Here is a 14844-nt window from a genome sequence, read left to right on the forward strand (position 1 = left end):
ATAGTCTTTCAAGCAACAGAAATAGCCAGGAGGTCACTGTTTTCCTAGACCAGATGTAGGGGGCTTAAGTATAAAGAGACAATGTGATCAGCAAGCCCACAGGCTGACAGTTTAGTCTTAGGTAGCTCATGCATGTGGCAGTAATTGTGACTGTTCAGTCAGGGGTGAGTATTTGCATACATCTCCATTTTTCTACTTGATCTGCACACAACCCACTAGTATTTTGTGCATGGTCTGCTCAAAGTGGTTGATAATTCACTTCCACCATGTTCAGTCAGGGGTGAGTATTTGCATACATCTCCGTTTTTCTACTTGATCTGCACACAACCCACTAGTATTTTTGTGCATGGTCTGCTCAAAGTGGTTGATAATTCACTTCCACCATCCCAGGTGGGTTGCAGAATAGCATTGGCTTCTTTCTCCAAACAGACAGGATGCTTTATCTGGCCAAGTTTCAAGGAGGGCTGGAGGAAGGGGGCCAACCCTAGTTTCTCCACTCTTAGTAATGTCCTCAAGTCCCAGGGGCTCCACACAGGCCCCATTCAGGCTCTCGCCTGAGGGGAACAGAGCTGCTCTTTCAGGCAACCTTTATTTCCACTGCAGGCAAAGCACCCCTATCCCTATCTGTGTCAGACTCTGACCTTGGGGTCTGTCTGTAAATGAGCAGACCTGGAATTTATCTTTTTTTTCTTACTTTATTTTTTTTATTTATAAAATGGAAATATTGACAAGACCATAGGATAAAAGGGGCACATCTCCACACAGTTCCCACCCCCAGAACTCCGTATTCAATCCCCTTCCTTGATAGCTTTCCCTTTTTTTTTTTTTTTTTAAATTTCTTTATTGGGGAATTAATGTTTTACATTTGACAATAAATACAATAGTTTGTACATACATAACATCTCCTAGTTTTCCATATAACAATACAACCCCTACCAGGTCCTCCGGCATCCACTTTGGACCTGTATTCTCCCCCCTCCACCCCACCCCAGAGTCCTTTACTTTGGTGCAATATGCCAATTCCAGTTCAGGTTCTACTTGTGTTTTCAGAATTTATCTTATAGTTGGATGCTAGATGTTGGGTGTGAGATGCTGACAGGACACTCTCCTTCTCTCAACAGAAGACTAAATGTAGATAGTTTGCTACCAAACACTAGGGTTCAGTGCCTGTCACATGACAACCAGTGCTCAAGAGGAAGGATTAATGAGAGGTTTATTCAGGTGCCAACAATCTGAGAAGATGTCAAAATCAGTTCTGCAGAAATCATCTTACTCTCAGATTGGGATTTAAAGGGCTCTAAGAACAGAAAAGGGGGTACTGGGCAGCGGTGCCTCCAGCTGAGTGCACACATCACCATGTGCAGGAAGGAAGCTTCTTGAGCAGTGAAACAGGGCTGCAGATGTCTCACTTTCCTTCTCTCCTTCTTCCCGTTCCTCTCAATTTCTTCTCTAGCCAATAAAGAATAATAATAATAAAAAAAGAATAGAAAAGGAGGGAAATTTGGAAAGGGGTAGTGTGTAGGAGAGGGTGAAAAGGTCCAGTTACAAGGTTGTTTCTCTGGCACCAGTGGTCAGTGTGTTGAGTCTGGCTTGCTAAGCTGTTATAATCAAATTCAAGATAACATTATCGTGTAAGGCTTGCATGCTGGACATTAGAGACCTTCCCAAAAAGCATTTCTTTTTTGTCCCCTTTATTGGGGGAAATGTTTTATGTTTCACATTTGACAGTAAATACAGTAGTTTGTGCATGCATAACATTGCTCAGTTTTCCACATAACAATGCACCCCCCCCCCACTAGGTCCTCTGTCATCCTTTTCCAGGATGTGGACCCTCACCCCGCCCCACCCACCCCAGAGTCTTTTACTTTGGTGCAATACACCAACTCCAGTTTAGGTTCTACTTGTGTTTTCTCTTCTGATCTTGTTTTTCAAAGAAGAATTTCTTGTCCATTTACCACTTTTATTTTTATTTTTACAGAGATGGAAAGAAATAGGTCAAGAGATAAGGAGAGAGAAATAGTCACCTGTCGCACTGCTTTATTGCTCCCTCCTGCAAGTGGGGACCAGGGATTCAGAACTGTGTCCTTGTACCTGGTAACTTGTGCTCTTTACTGATGGTGCCATCACCTGGCCCCCTCTGTCCTCCACTTTTGTTCCACAACTGGACTCTTGTTTATCAAACACACACACAGAGTTAGTGAAGGCATTACTTTCTATCTGCTACAGAAAAGTTAAGGAAAGCACAAAGTGAAGTCTGTGGATAGTAACATGGTGGCTAAGTTAAAAATCATAATAGAGTCTTTTCCTACTTCAGTAGAATGTAATGTGATTTCTGTGGAACCTCCTGGAATACAGGCAGACAACCCAATCTCACCTGGGAGTCTGTTTTCGTCCTCTGGTTGAGTTGCTCCTCAGATTTTCTTTGTCAGCCAACCTTTGAGACTCTGGACACTGGTGTTTTTTGTGATCCACTTGGCAGTAGTGAAATGACCACTGCTCTAGGAGGATCACACCTTCATGCGTTGCTAGCCTGGCATGGATTCCTTATCCTTCTAGAGATGTAGACCTCATTGTTGCTGAAGATTGAGCTTGAAAAAAGCTACTACTTACTGCCCACCTGCTTGACTCTGAAGAAGCCCATTTCTGTACATTGTATTGCATCTTCACAAGAATTCAAGGAAGTTCTTCTTATCTCCATGTTGCAAGAGGCTGAAAATTAGAGCACTGAAGTGTCTTGTGATACCCTGTAGGTAGAATGTGGTAAATCTCAGTCTTAACATAGACTTTGATCTCCAGTTGAGCCTCGCCTACAGGGCCTCCTGAGAGCAAATTTCTTTCTTTCCTTCTTACTTTCTCCTCCTTCTTTCTCCAGGGTTATTGCTGGGGCTCAGTGCTGGCGCTACAAATCCACTGCTCCTGGTGGTCATTTTTTTTTTTCTTCCCATTTTTATTGGATAAGACAGAGAGAAATTGAGAGAGGAGGGGAGATTGAGAAGGATAGAGGGAGACACTTGTAGACTTGCTTCATTGCTTGTGTAGTGTCCCCTTTCCTGGTGGGAAAAGGGGCTTGAACCTGAATCCTTGTTCCTTGCAATTAGTACTATGTGCACTTAACTGGGTGTGCCACCGCCTGGCCCTTCTTTCTTACATTTGACCAACCCACCTTGACCTTCTTCCAACTGTTCTTCAAAGTTTATTCAATCAGATTTCTTTCACTGTAAATTAGAATAATCTAATAAGGGTCCTTTTTATTTTATTTTATTTTTTTAAAAAACCTTTATTATTCAGGCCAGAAGATAACCCACCCAGTAGAGCCTGTGCCTTACCGTGCTCAGGACGTTGGATTCTGCCTGTCCATTTCCCCTTCCTCCTTTCTTTCTCTCAAAAAGAATAGGAATAGACAATTGGACTAGTCCCTCAATAGTCACATGCATGTGAGACTGAGTTCACTCACTTGTGCTGCATAATGAAATAATAGAACTCTAATATCTGGAGGTTCTGACTATCCTCAGAAGATTCATCAAAGACAATTGTACCATAAGAGGGTTTCTCACTGGTCTAGAGTATTCCTTTGTGACACAGATTGAAAAATGAACAAAGGTGGGTTTATGCAATTTTGGTCTCTCCTTTCTAATCATAGAGGCTCCTGTAAGTTGTCAGATATCGGACCCACATGGTTTTCTCCATCTGTGCCTCTAGACTGTAAATACACGAGGGCAAAGGTTTTCTTCTTTGGCACGTTTTAACTATTGTAAGGGGGTGGTGTACAGCGAACATTAAAAATTGGTTTAACAACAATACAGCCTTGTCCTTCAAATGCAGCCTCAGGTCTCGATCTTTTGCCCAGATATGCAGACATGTAGAGCCATGCTGCTTGTAAAATCGGCTACCGTGCTTTCTATGAGAAGTGGTTTTAACAAGATATGCTTTGCTGTGTTTTTGCAAACTTGAGAAGGTATCAAGTGTTAAAGACACTTGACAGTTTTATGTAATGTTGTGTTGTTCTTCATCCTGTAAACTGTCATTTACTTGAAAATAACTTTGGGATTTAAATCATCACATAATTGGCTAAGAACAGGAGAATTTCAACAGAGACACTTTCAGATTAAGATATTTATAAATTTTTATTTATTGGATAAGGACAGCCAGAAATCAAGAGGGAAGGGGGTGATAGAGAGGGAGAGACAGAGAACCTGCAGCACTGCTTCACCACTCACAAAGCTTTCCCCCTGCAGGTGTGGACCGGGGGCTCGAACCCGCGTCTTTGCGCATTGTAATACATGCGCTCAACCAGATGCGCCACCATCCAGCCTCAGCTTAAGATATTTTTTTTCAGAAACTTTATTTACTGGAGAGAAGGCGAGGGGGGAGGAGGAGGAGGAGGAGGGGAAGAAGGAGGGGAAGAAGGAGGGGAAGGAGGAGGGGAAGGAGGAGGGGAAGGAGGAAGAAGAGGAGGAGGGGAAGGAAGAGAAAGAGGAAGAGAGGAAGGAGGCGGAGCAGGGGAAGGAGGAGGAGGGGAGAGGAGGAGAAAGAGGAGGAGGGGGAGAAGAAAGAGAGGAAGGAGGAGGAGGATAAGGAGGAGAGAAAAACACCGTAGTATTGCTCAACTCAAGTATAGAGTGGTACTGGTTCTTGAACTCTTGACCTTTGGGTTCTCAGCCAGGGAAGTCTGGTGCACTACCTCTGTACTATCTCCCTTGCTGCTCAGATTAAGCTTCACATTTACTTTCCTTTGAGTCAGAGAATTAACAAAATATTTTTACATGTCCCGGTGTTCCTCACATTTTAATCTAAATTATTTTTTCTTACATTCCATTTTCAAAAATGCTTATTTTAATGAGGGGTGGTGGGGGGAGAGAATGTGATACTACCTAAATTAGAACAACACTCCCCTCCCCCTTACTCTCTTCATCTTAAGTCAGTCAGTAAGTCTGAAAAAAAAAAATCTTCTTGACAAACTGTTTAACAGGAACTGAACTGCCCATTTGGTTTGAGGGATAAATTTCAGTGGGAATCACAGAGGAAAAGAATACAAACTGTGTGCAAGGAATCGTGTTTTAAGCCCCCTGAGCATTTATTTTGTGCATTCCTGGCAATGCACAGATTCTGGGTGTCATATCTGGTTCTGACTGCCTCGACTCCTGCATTCGCTATCAGCTTGTGCACAGTTGCCTGGCTGGTGATGGAGAGTCAAAGCATGTTCTGGAGAGTCTGAGCAAGTTCATGGACTTGAGGAAGAGAAGAGCTCAGTATGAATGGACTATGCTTCTCACCCATGTGTGGGATGTGGGATGTGTGGGATTCCAATATGACTTTATTCCTCTGGAGTCATGAGGCATTGCCGGGCTAGTGAGATGATGCAGGAACCAAGCTCGTGTCAGTAGCAATACAAATCTTTATTCATGTGGGAGCCCCAGAGTCGGGAGTGAGTGCAGTGGGTTAAGCCACGTGGAGCCAATACTGCAATGGCCAGTGTCTGAGTCCAGGTCTGCTCGCCTGACCTCCTCTAGGTCGGGACATGGAAGAGAGAAAAACCAGAAACAGAAGTGGCTTTTATAGGATAAAACCGGAAGTGGCGAGTGGAAAACGGAAATGGCTAGGAAAGGGGGTGGAGAAAGGAAAAAGGCAGCTGGGAAGGTGGAAGCTTCCTTAGCAAATATTGCAAGGGTTTTAGCCGGTAGGATTAATGTTGCAGGGCGGGTCTTGAGGTAGAAAGAAGATAGATATATCAGCAATGCAGGATGGAGCAGGGCGGGGGCTGGCTTAATGCCCGACAAGGCCTTAGCCTTAGGTAGGTAGCAGGAGCAGAAACATGGGGTATAGTCTTTGTCTCTTAACGACTGAAGAGGCAGCATTTCAGACACTTGTTAAAAAGAGACAAGACCTGAACCTATGATCCAGGATCACTGTAGGGTACTAAGAAGTGGTGGTGGTGAGGTTTGGGTATTCCAAGATGACTGGGACTTTCTTTCTGTTTCCTATGCCTTGTGGGTTAAATTGATTGTTTAGGGAGGAGGTGGAGAGATTGTGGGTGGGGAAGGAAACGAGTGCTCTGGAGGTAGGGAAGCAGCTTGCATAGGGGCTTGCAATATAGTGTGGAGTGGTGGGGACTTGAGTGTAGACAGAAATCAGTCCAGCTGTTCGCATATGCTAAGCTTGTGTTGGGATGGTGGAAGTCAGCATTTAGTACCCTCCCCCACACACCAAGTATATTGCTGGGCCCAGTGCCTACATAAGGACTCCTCAGCCCCTGTTGACTATTTCTCCCCTTTTTCTTTAATAGAGAGGGAAAGACAGAGATAGGGAGAGAAAGAGAAAAGCAAAGAAACCTGCTGCACTGTTCCCTTGCTCATGAAGCTTCCCCCTGTGCAGCTGGGGCTTGGGTCCTTGAATCCAGGTCTTTGCTCATGGTAACACATGAGCTCTCCTGGGCATGACACCTCTGGTGCCAACCTTCTAGCATCTTCTGCTCATTAGTGAGCTATGTTTTCCTTGGGTGTGGTGGCCCCTTGATGAAGAAAGGAGAGAAGCCTCACCGCTGGGTGTTATGCAGCGTTTGGAAGGAACTGGTATTAGGGAGCCACATCCATTTTGCGAGTATTTGGAAACTCCTCTGCCCGACTAGTATGGACTAGAAACAGCCACCCCTTTCTCCTTGTTCCCCTCTTTCCACAGGGATTGCTGTGAACGCTTGCTCCTCACTGTTCTCTGAGGACTCAAGGCCTACTCCTTTTTTTAAAAAAATTTTTTTCTTTTTAATATTTATTTATTCCCTTTTGTTGCCCTTGTTGTTTTATTATTGTAGTTATTATTGATCTTGTTGTTGTTGGATAGGATAGAGAGAACTGGTGAGAGAAGGGGAAGACAGAGAGGGGGAGAGAAAGAGAGATACTTGCAACCCTGCTTCACCACCTGTGAAGCGACTCTCCTGCAGATGGGGAGCTGGGGGCTCGAACTGGGATCCTTATGCCGGTCCTTGTGCTATGCGCCACTTGCGCTTAACCCGCTGAGCTACTGCCCGACTCCCTCTCAAGGCCTCCTTTTTTTAAAAAAAAGATTTTTAAAATATTTATTTATTTTCCCTTTTGTTGCCCTTGTTGTTTAACATTGTTGTGGTTATTGATGTTGTTGTTATTGGATAGGACAGAGAGAAATGGAGAGAGGAGGGGAAGACAGAGAGGGAGAGAGAAAGATAGACACCTGCAGACCTGCTTCACCGCTTGTGAAGCAACTCCCCTGCAGGTGGGGAGCCGGGGGCTCAAACTGGGATCCTTACGCTGGTCCTTGTGCTTTGTGCCACGTGTGCTTAACCTGCTATGCTACCGCCTGACTCCCTCAAGGCCTCCTTCTAACAGCAAGCTAGGAAGGCTAGAAGTTGGAGGGCTGCTGTGGCCTTCTCTGTCTGCCAAGGTGGGGAGAGGAGTCTGTCTGTGTGGGAAAGTAGAGCCAGGCACCTGAGTGGAGTCAGCATATGCAAAATGTACTGTTTGAAGAAGATGAGTCTGATGACAAGGATGATAGGTGGTGAGGAGAGAGAAGGGACAGGATGTTTGGGTGTGAACAAAAAACTGACATTGTTTTTAGCCACTAACTGCTTTGGTTAATCTTTGGTGTCTTCCTTTGCCAGTCACTGTGAAGCAGATCTGGAAGTTCTCATTTTTTGGCTCACAGCAGACTCACCCAGGGAGCAGATTAAAACAGTATCTTATAGTGTGTGTCGGTGTGGGTGCAGAGGGAAAGGAGCCCTTGTGCATTTCCGGTGAGAATGAGAATGGGAGCTGCCTCTGTGGAAAATGGTGTGGGGAGTCCTGAGCAAGTTGAGAATGGGTAACTGTGACAATAGTCTTGTAAATCAACACTCCTCTAACAAATATGAAATAGAAAGCTGAAACATGTTAAAATAGAATGATTTAGGGCTGGGGAGATAACATAGAGGTTATATGAAAGTCTTATATGCTTGAGACCCCAAGGTCCCAGATTCAGTCCTTGACATCACCATAAACCAGAGCTGAGCAGTGCTCTGGTATAAGTAAATAAAATAAATATTTAAAAAAAATCTTGAAAATGGGAATAAATGATTCCGAAATAATTCCTTCTAGGTAGTTATCTGAAGAATATGAATATGTTACTTTGAAACAATATATACACTCCCGCCTTCATAGCAACATTGTTCATAATAGCTAAGACATCAGTGACCTAAATACCTAGTGATGGATGGCTGGATAAAGAAGTTATGGGAATATATATATATATATATATATATATATATATATATGCATTGGAATACTATTCAGCTATAAAAAATGATGAGGTTGTATTTTATTTATTTTTATTTTTTAAATTTTTTATTTAAGAAAGGATTAATGAACAAAAACATAAGGTAGGAGGGGTACAACTCCACACAATTCCCACCACCCAATCTCCATAACCCACCCCCTCCCATGATAGCTTTCCCATTCTCTAGCCCTCTGGGAGCATGGACCCAGGGTCGTTGAGGGTTGCAGAAGGTAGAAGGTCTGGCTTCTGTAATTGCTTCCCTGCTGAACATGGGCGTTGACTGGTCGGTCCATACTCCCAGTCTGCCTCTCTCTTTCCCTAGTAAGGTGTGTCTCTGGGGAAGCTGAGCTCCAGGACACATTGATGGGGTCTTCAATCCAGGGAAGCCTGGCCAGCATCCTGGAACCTGGTGATTGAAAAGAGAGTTAACATATGAAGCCAAACAATTTGTTGAGCAATCATGGATCTCAAGCTTGGAATAGTGGAGAGGAAGTGTTAGGGAGGTACTCACTGCAAACTCTAGTGTACTTCTGCTTTCAGGTATATATTTTGCAGTAGTTTATGGATATGTGTGAATATAAGCTCTCTCTCACAGAAACTGGTATATATCTAGGTTATGGAACTTTGTTAGAAAGTGAACTACCTGAGATGAAATTAGAGTGTACTATAAAAGGAAAGGTCTCACCCGAGTAATGAAGCTGAAGGGTTGTCATTCCACACGTGAAGTCTCTGGACACAGTCTGAGGTGAAGCATGTTGAGGTGGCAATCGTTGCTTTGGTTAGGTTGTGATCGGCGGATGCAATATTATTTGGTTTGGATTGGGAGATGCATACGGGAAAGTGGGCCCTATCCAAGGGTTCCAGGACTGGGGGAAGTAGGGGCTCTATAGTGGAGATGTGAGGTTCCTGCTGTCTTAGGGTTCAAAACGACAATGGATAGTTAATGTTATCATCACATTATTTGGTAATTGGGTTAACTTTGAAAAGTCCTTTTGTTAGGGTTTGCTGTACAGTACCCAGTATCTTGTATATAGCTGTGCTATTGGTTACTTCTGATCTACTTGGTCTAGGCTTTTGAGAGAGTCCGCATATCAAATACACAGCCTATATATTAAAAAGATTCAGTTTGTGTTTTGAAAAACTTTGAGACATACAATTGATTTTCCCCCTCTCATATTAATTAACTACTGATTTATATGTCTACATTTTGCTAGGGGTGTACATAAACACCATTCCCACCACCAAAGGACTGTGACCCATCCCTCCTGCCCACTCCCACCCCCCACTGGCCCAGAAAGCTGCATGTCTACCCCTCACCACTGGGTTTTTACTTTGGTGCCCTACTTACAATTTGATCAGGTCCTGCTTTTAGTTTCCCTTTCAGATCTTCTTAGTCAACTTCTGTTGATGAGTGGGATCATCCCATACTCATCTTTATCTTTCTGACTTAGCTCACTTAATATAATTCCTTCTAGCTCTGTCCAAGATGGGTCAGAGAAGGTGGGTTCATTGTTCTTGATAGCTGCATAGTATTCCATTGTGTATATATACCACAGCTTTCTCAGCCACTCATCTGTTGTTGGGCACCTGGGTTGCTTCCAGGTTTTAGCTCTTATGAATTGTGCTGCTATGAACATAGGAGTACACACCTCTTTTTGGTTGGGTGTTATGGAGTCCTTGGGGTATAACCCCAGGAGAGGTTGTATTTTATGAGATCACATGGATGGACATGATTGGAAGTAGTTATGCCAAGTGAAACAAAATCACTAGATGATTTTACTCATATGTACGATATAAAGAGCCAAGGCAAATGAACCAAGGAATCACAATGACGTTACTGTGGTGGTTACCAGAAGGGAAAGGGAAGAAGGGTGGAAGCAGTGGGTCAAAGGGATCAGTCTGACAATGAGTTGGCACTAGAACTTTGGTGGTGGGCAGGGTGAACTTAACACACACAGGGCGGTGTGACACTGCGCTCCTGAAACTACACTGTACTAGAAGCCAGTAGTAAATGAGTAACAGTTTAACTAGAAAACACAGATTCACAGGTCCCACCCTTGGGGCAGACTGATTCGTAGACTAGGAAAGGGGCTATGGGTCCTGTCATTTTTGTCTTTTCTCTCAATGTTTTCTTGAGTGGTGCTATTCCTATAGCTGATTCCTTTTATCTCTCTCCCCCCACCCCACCCCGTTCTTTTCAGCAGCCCCCTTTCCCATCAGAAAGGTTTGCTCATCTACCCAAGACTTATGCCAGCTTTCTGCCCCCACCTCTACCACTGGGTATGGGGCGACCTTGTTGCTTTCCATTGGTGTGCTTCTGTTATATTATTACTTGCCACAGATGGGGCTTGGTGCATGGACCACGAATCCATTGTTCCCAGTGGCCATTTTTTAAATTATCTTTATTTATTTATTGGATAGAGATAGTCAGAAATAGAGAGGGCAGGGGAAGATAGTGAGGGAGACAACAGAGAGACACTTGCAGGCTTGCCGTACTGTTTGTGAAGCTTCCCCCTTCAGGTGGGGACTGGGGGTTCAAACCTGGGTCCTTGTGCATTATAAGATGTGCACTCAACCAGGTGTGCCACCACCTGGCCCCCATTTTTTAAAAAATTATGATAGAGATAGAAATAGAGTGAGAAAAGGAGAGAGTGGGAGAGATACGTTCAACATGCTCCATCGCTTGTGACCCCCCCTCCCCCCCATTCCTACAGAAAGGGACAAAGAGCTCAAACCTGGGTCCTCACACATGGTAACTTGTGCACCTTAATGGTTGTAACAACACCTGGCCCCTGTTACTTACATTTTATGATGCATATGCTCCAGCTTGTAAAAGAGCAAAAACTTCATGCGTTGCCAGGAAATGAATTAAGAGTCTTACACATTTGCAACTGTGCTTAGCAGCCTCCCTTGTCTATTATTATTATATTCTGTATCCTTGAATGGGGGAAGGAGAGAGAGGGGGAGGGAGGGAGGGAGGGAGGGGGAGAAAGAGAGAGAGAGAGAGAGAGAGAGAGAAAGAGAAACACAAACAGAGCAGGAGATACCAAAACACTGCTTCATCATCTGTGCAGTCTTCCCCACCCCCCAGGTGCTGTCCATGCTTTTCCTATGTGATGCTGGAGCTTGAACTCAGAGACTTATGGATGTAAATTATGTATTCTACCCACTTTACCATCCCCAGTCTCTAAAGGAGCAAGGGCTTTGAATGAGGTGGCCTGGGGTTGCTGCTTGCTGGCCTTAGGATTCTGGGGAGACCACTTTCCTCAGCTTTACTTTTTCTTGGCATAAAAGTATAAAGTATGTCCTCTGATTTGTCTTGATTGAGATAAAACTTCCTAAGAGACTAGGCTTAGTTCCTAGAATGAGCTGGCATGAATGGTCTTCCTTCTTCTTTTCTTTATGTGCCCTGAATCCCCAACTGAACCAAAAGGACCCTTAAAAGAAAAAGAAAGATTATATGCTTCATGCCCTCTTCACCCTCCACGATGAGCTTACTTCTCAGTTGGTAACAGCAATGCAGAAAGTGGGAATCGTTTCAGGGTAAGAGGTAATAAAAATAATAGTAAACACATAAGATGTTTTCGACATGCCAGTCATAACACATACCATTAGTTGTTTAACTATCTCAACTTTTAGCTCCTCAAAGCTCTGAGGTAGGTGCTTGCATAAGATGAGGAAACTAAGGCACTGAATGATGAGTGAACTTGACTGAGTCACTTGGCTACTACTATGCTGTAGAACCAGTATTTGAACCCATAATCTAGCTGTAACCTCTATATTCTGATAGCTTTCAGAGAAGAAAAAGGACTCATTTTGTTATTGTCAAAATATTGATTATACACAGGAATAGAGGGAATGAAATGAGGAATTCCTGTGTCTGTAGCTTCAGTGATAACACATGCCCTGTTTTCTGCTGCTTTATTTGTTTGTTTGTTTATTTATTTATCTTGTACCACCTCTGCCTCTTCTATTTCGGTTTTGGCTGGTCTTGAAGCAAAACCCATATATCGCATAATTTTATTGTAAATACTTAAGTATATACAAAGCCATCTCTACTGATAGCATCATCACACAGGGACTATTAATATTAGTTAGCCAACTTGCATCTCTGTTTCTCTCATGATTGCAGAAGCACTTCGACAGTTTCTTTGTTTTGAGGAAGATTCAAACAAAAGATAGCCTTTTAAAATTTTTTATTTTTATAGAATATTTTATTTGAGGCTGGGCAGTTAAGTGCACATATCACCGTGCCTAACAACCTGGGTTCGAGCCCTCAGCTCCCTGCCTGGGGGGGGGGGGGTGCTTCATGAGTGGTGAAGCAGGTCTACAGGTGTTTTATCTTTTTCTTTCTCTCCATTCTAATTTTCTCTCTGTTTTATCAAGTGTAATAGAAGAGAGAGAGAGAGAGAGAGAGAAAAAAAAAGGGAAAAAAATGGCCTCTGGGAGTGGTGGATTCATAGTGTCCACACAGACCTAGTGAAAATCCTGGTGGCAAGAAAAAAAAAAGATAGAAACAAAGAAAGATTGAGAAGGGAGGCAGAGGTATAGAGGGAGAGAGAAAGACACCTGCAACATTGTTTCACTGCTTGTGAAGCTTCTGCCATGCAGGTGGGGACTGGGGGGCTTGTACATTAATGTGTGCTTAACTGGGGGTGCCAGGACCCAGCGCCTAAAATCATTATTATCTTTTTAAAGATAGAGTCAAAGAGGTAGTGAGGCAGAGAAATAAGAGATCACAGCACGGAAACTTCCTTCAATGCAGTGGGGTCCAGGCTCAAACCTGGGCTGCACACATGGCAAAGCAGCGCGCTATTCAAGTGAGCTGTTTTGCTGGCCCAAGGTAATTTATTTTTAAATAATGATTTTTTAAAGAAGAGTGTCTGAACATGTATGCTGACTGAACCTAATTCAGAAATACTTCTCATGTGTCTGTGTTTTGCAAGGCACAGTTTGAACGTGATGAAAGGTATTTCCAAAGTGCTGTCAACTAGGCATGGGGACTGAACTGTTCAGAAAATATAGAGGATATTGGTTCATTTTGCCTCTAAGGTTATAGGCCTGGGTGAGAAATGTAGGTGCAGAGGTTCTGATAGAGGTGGAGGAGGTGGAAGAAAGAAACGGTCCTGGGAAAATATAGGGGTATGGCTTGGGCTATGTATCTAGCCATATGTATCCAAATCTATAATCATGTTCTACCCTACTTCTGTATATCCTGCATTCTAGGCTTTTAAAAGTATTTATTAGTGGTTTACAAGATTATAATATAATAGGGGTTATAATTCTGTATTACTCCAACCACTAAAGTTCCCCTGTTCCCCATAGTTCTTCCAAGGTCATAGATATGGGTTGATTTCATATATATATATATATATCTTTCTTTTTTTTTCAAGTTAATGTGTTTCAGTTCTCTGTATTCTTTCCAGATATGAGAGAAATCCCACAGTTGTCCTTCACTTCCTTCTTTATTTCACTAAGTATAATCACTGTCAGTTCCATCCATTTAGTCCCGAAGGACACATAGTCTTTTTTATAAATTGCTGAGTAATGCCCCATGACTTTTTTTTTAACTTATAAGACTCAAATTAGTAATTTTTTATTCCATTGCTAAAGGCTTTTTTTTTTCTTATCTCAATCTAAGTATTCCTCGTAGGATCCCCCCCCCCCCCCACATAGTTTGAACTTTTAATCAAGGAAATGAAAAGGCATGCACCAGAAAAGCACGTGGGCCAATTTGGCAAAGATGCCAACCCCATATGGGAGCTGATACCTATTTTTATTCACTTCTTTATTTATTTTTATTTATTTTTATTTTTTAAAAAATTTATTTATTCCCTTTTGTTGCCCTTGTTGTTTTATTGTTGTAGTTATCATTGCTGTCATTGTTGTTGGATAGAACAGAGAGAAATGGAGAGAGGAGGGAAGACAGGGAGGGGGAGAGAAAGATAGACACCTGCAGGCCTGCTTCACCACTTGTGAAGCGACTCCCCTGCAGGGGCTCGAACCGGGATCCTTATGACGGTGCTTGTGCTTTGTTCCACCTGAGCTTAACCCGCTGCGCTACAGCCCGACTCCCTTATTTTTATTTTTTATTTATAAAAAGGAAACACTGACAAAACCATAGGATAAGAGGGGTACGACTCCACACAATTCCCACCACCAGAACTCCGTATCCCCTCCCCTCCCTGACAGCTTTCCTATTCTTTATCCCTCTGGGAGCATGGACCCAGGGTCATTGTGGGGTACAGAAGGTGGAAGGTCTGGCTTCTGTAATTGCTTCCCCGCTGAACATGGGCTTTGACAGGTTGACCCATACTCCCAGCCTGTCTCTCTCTTTCCCTAGTGGGGCGGGGTTCTTCTAAGACCCCATCTTCACTTCCTTTCTAAGCCATACCATACTTGTAATAACTTTCTCTCAGATAAGGGAAACAGAACTAGGTGTTCTACAGGTTTTCTTTTCTTTCAGCAATGGAACAAAAACAGTTTCCAGGGAGGGGTTGATGGAATAATGGTTATGCAAAGACACTCTTCCTGCCTGTATATCTCAAGTCCCAAATTCAATCCCCC

General features: G+C 43.3%; 1 protein-coding gene across 1 annotated transcript in view; it reads left to right on the plus strand.

The window, feature by feature from the left end:
• STOX2 (storkhead box 2) overlaps nt 1-14844 on the plus strand; it is a 287635-nt gene that overhangs the window by 13370 nt on the left and 259421 nt on the right. The gene's annotated exons all lie outside the window — the stretch shown is intronic.

This window comes from Erinaceus europaeus, chromosome 2, assembly GCF_950295315.1.
Source record: "Erinaceus europaeus chromosome 2, mEriEur2.1, whole genome shotgun sequence".
NCBI lineage: Eukaryota > Metazoa > Chordata > Mammalia > Eulipotyphla > Erinaceidae > Erinaceus > Erinaceus europaeus.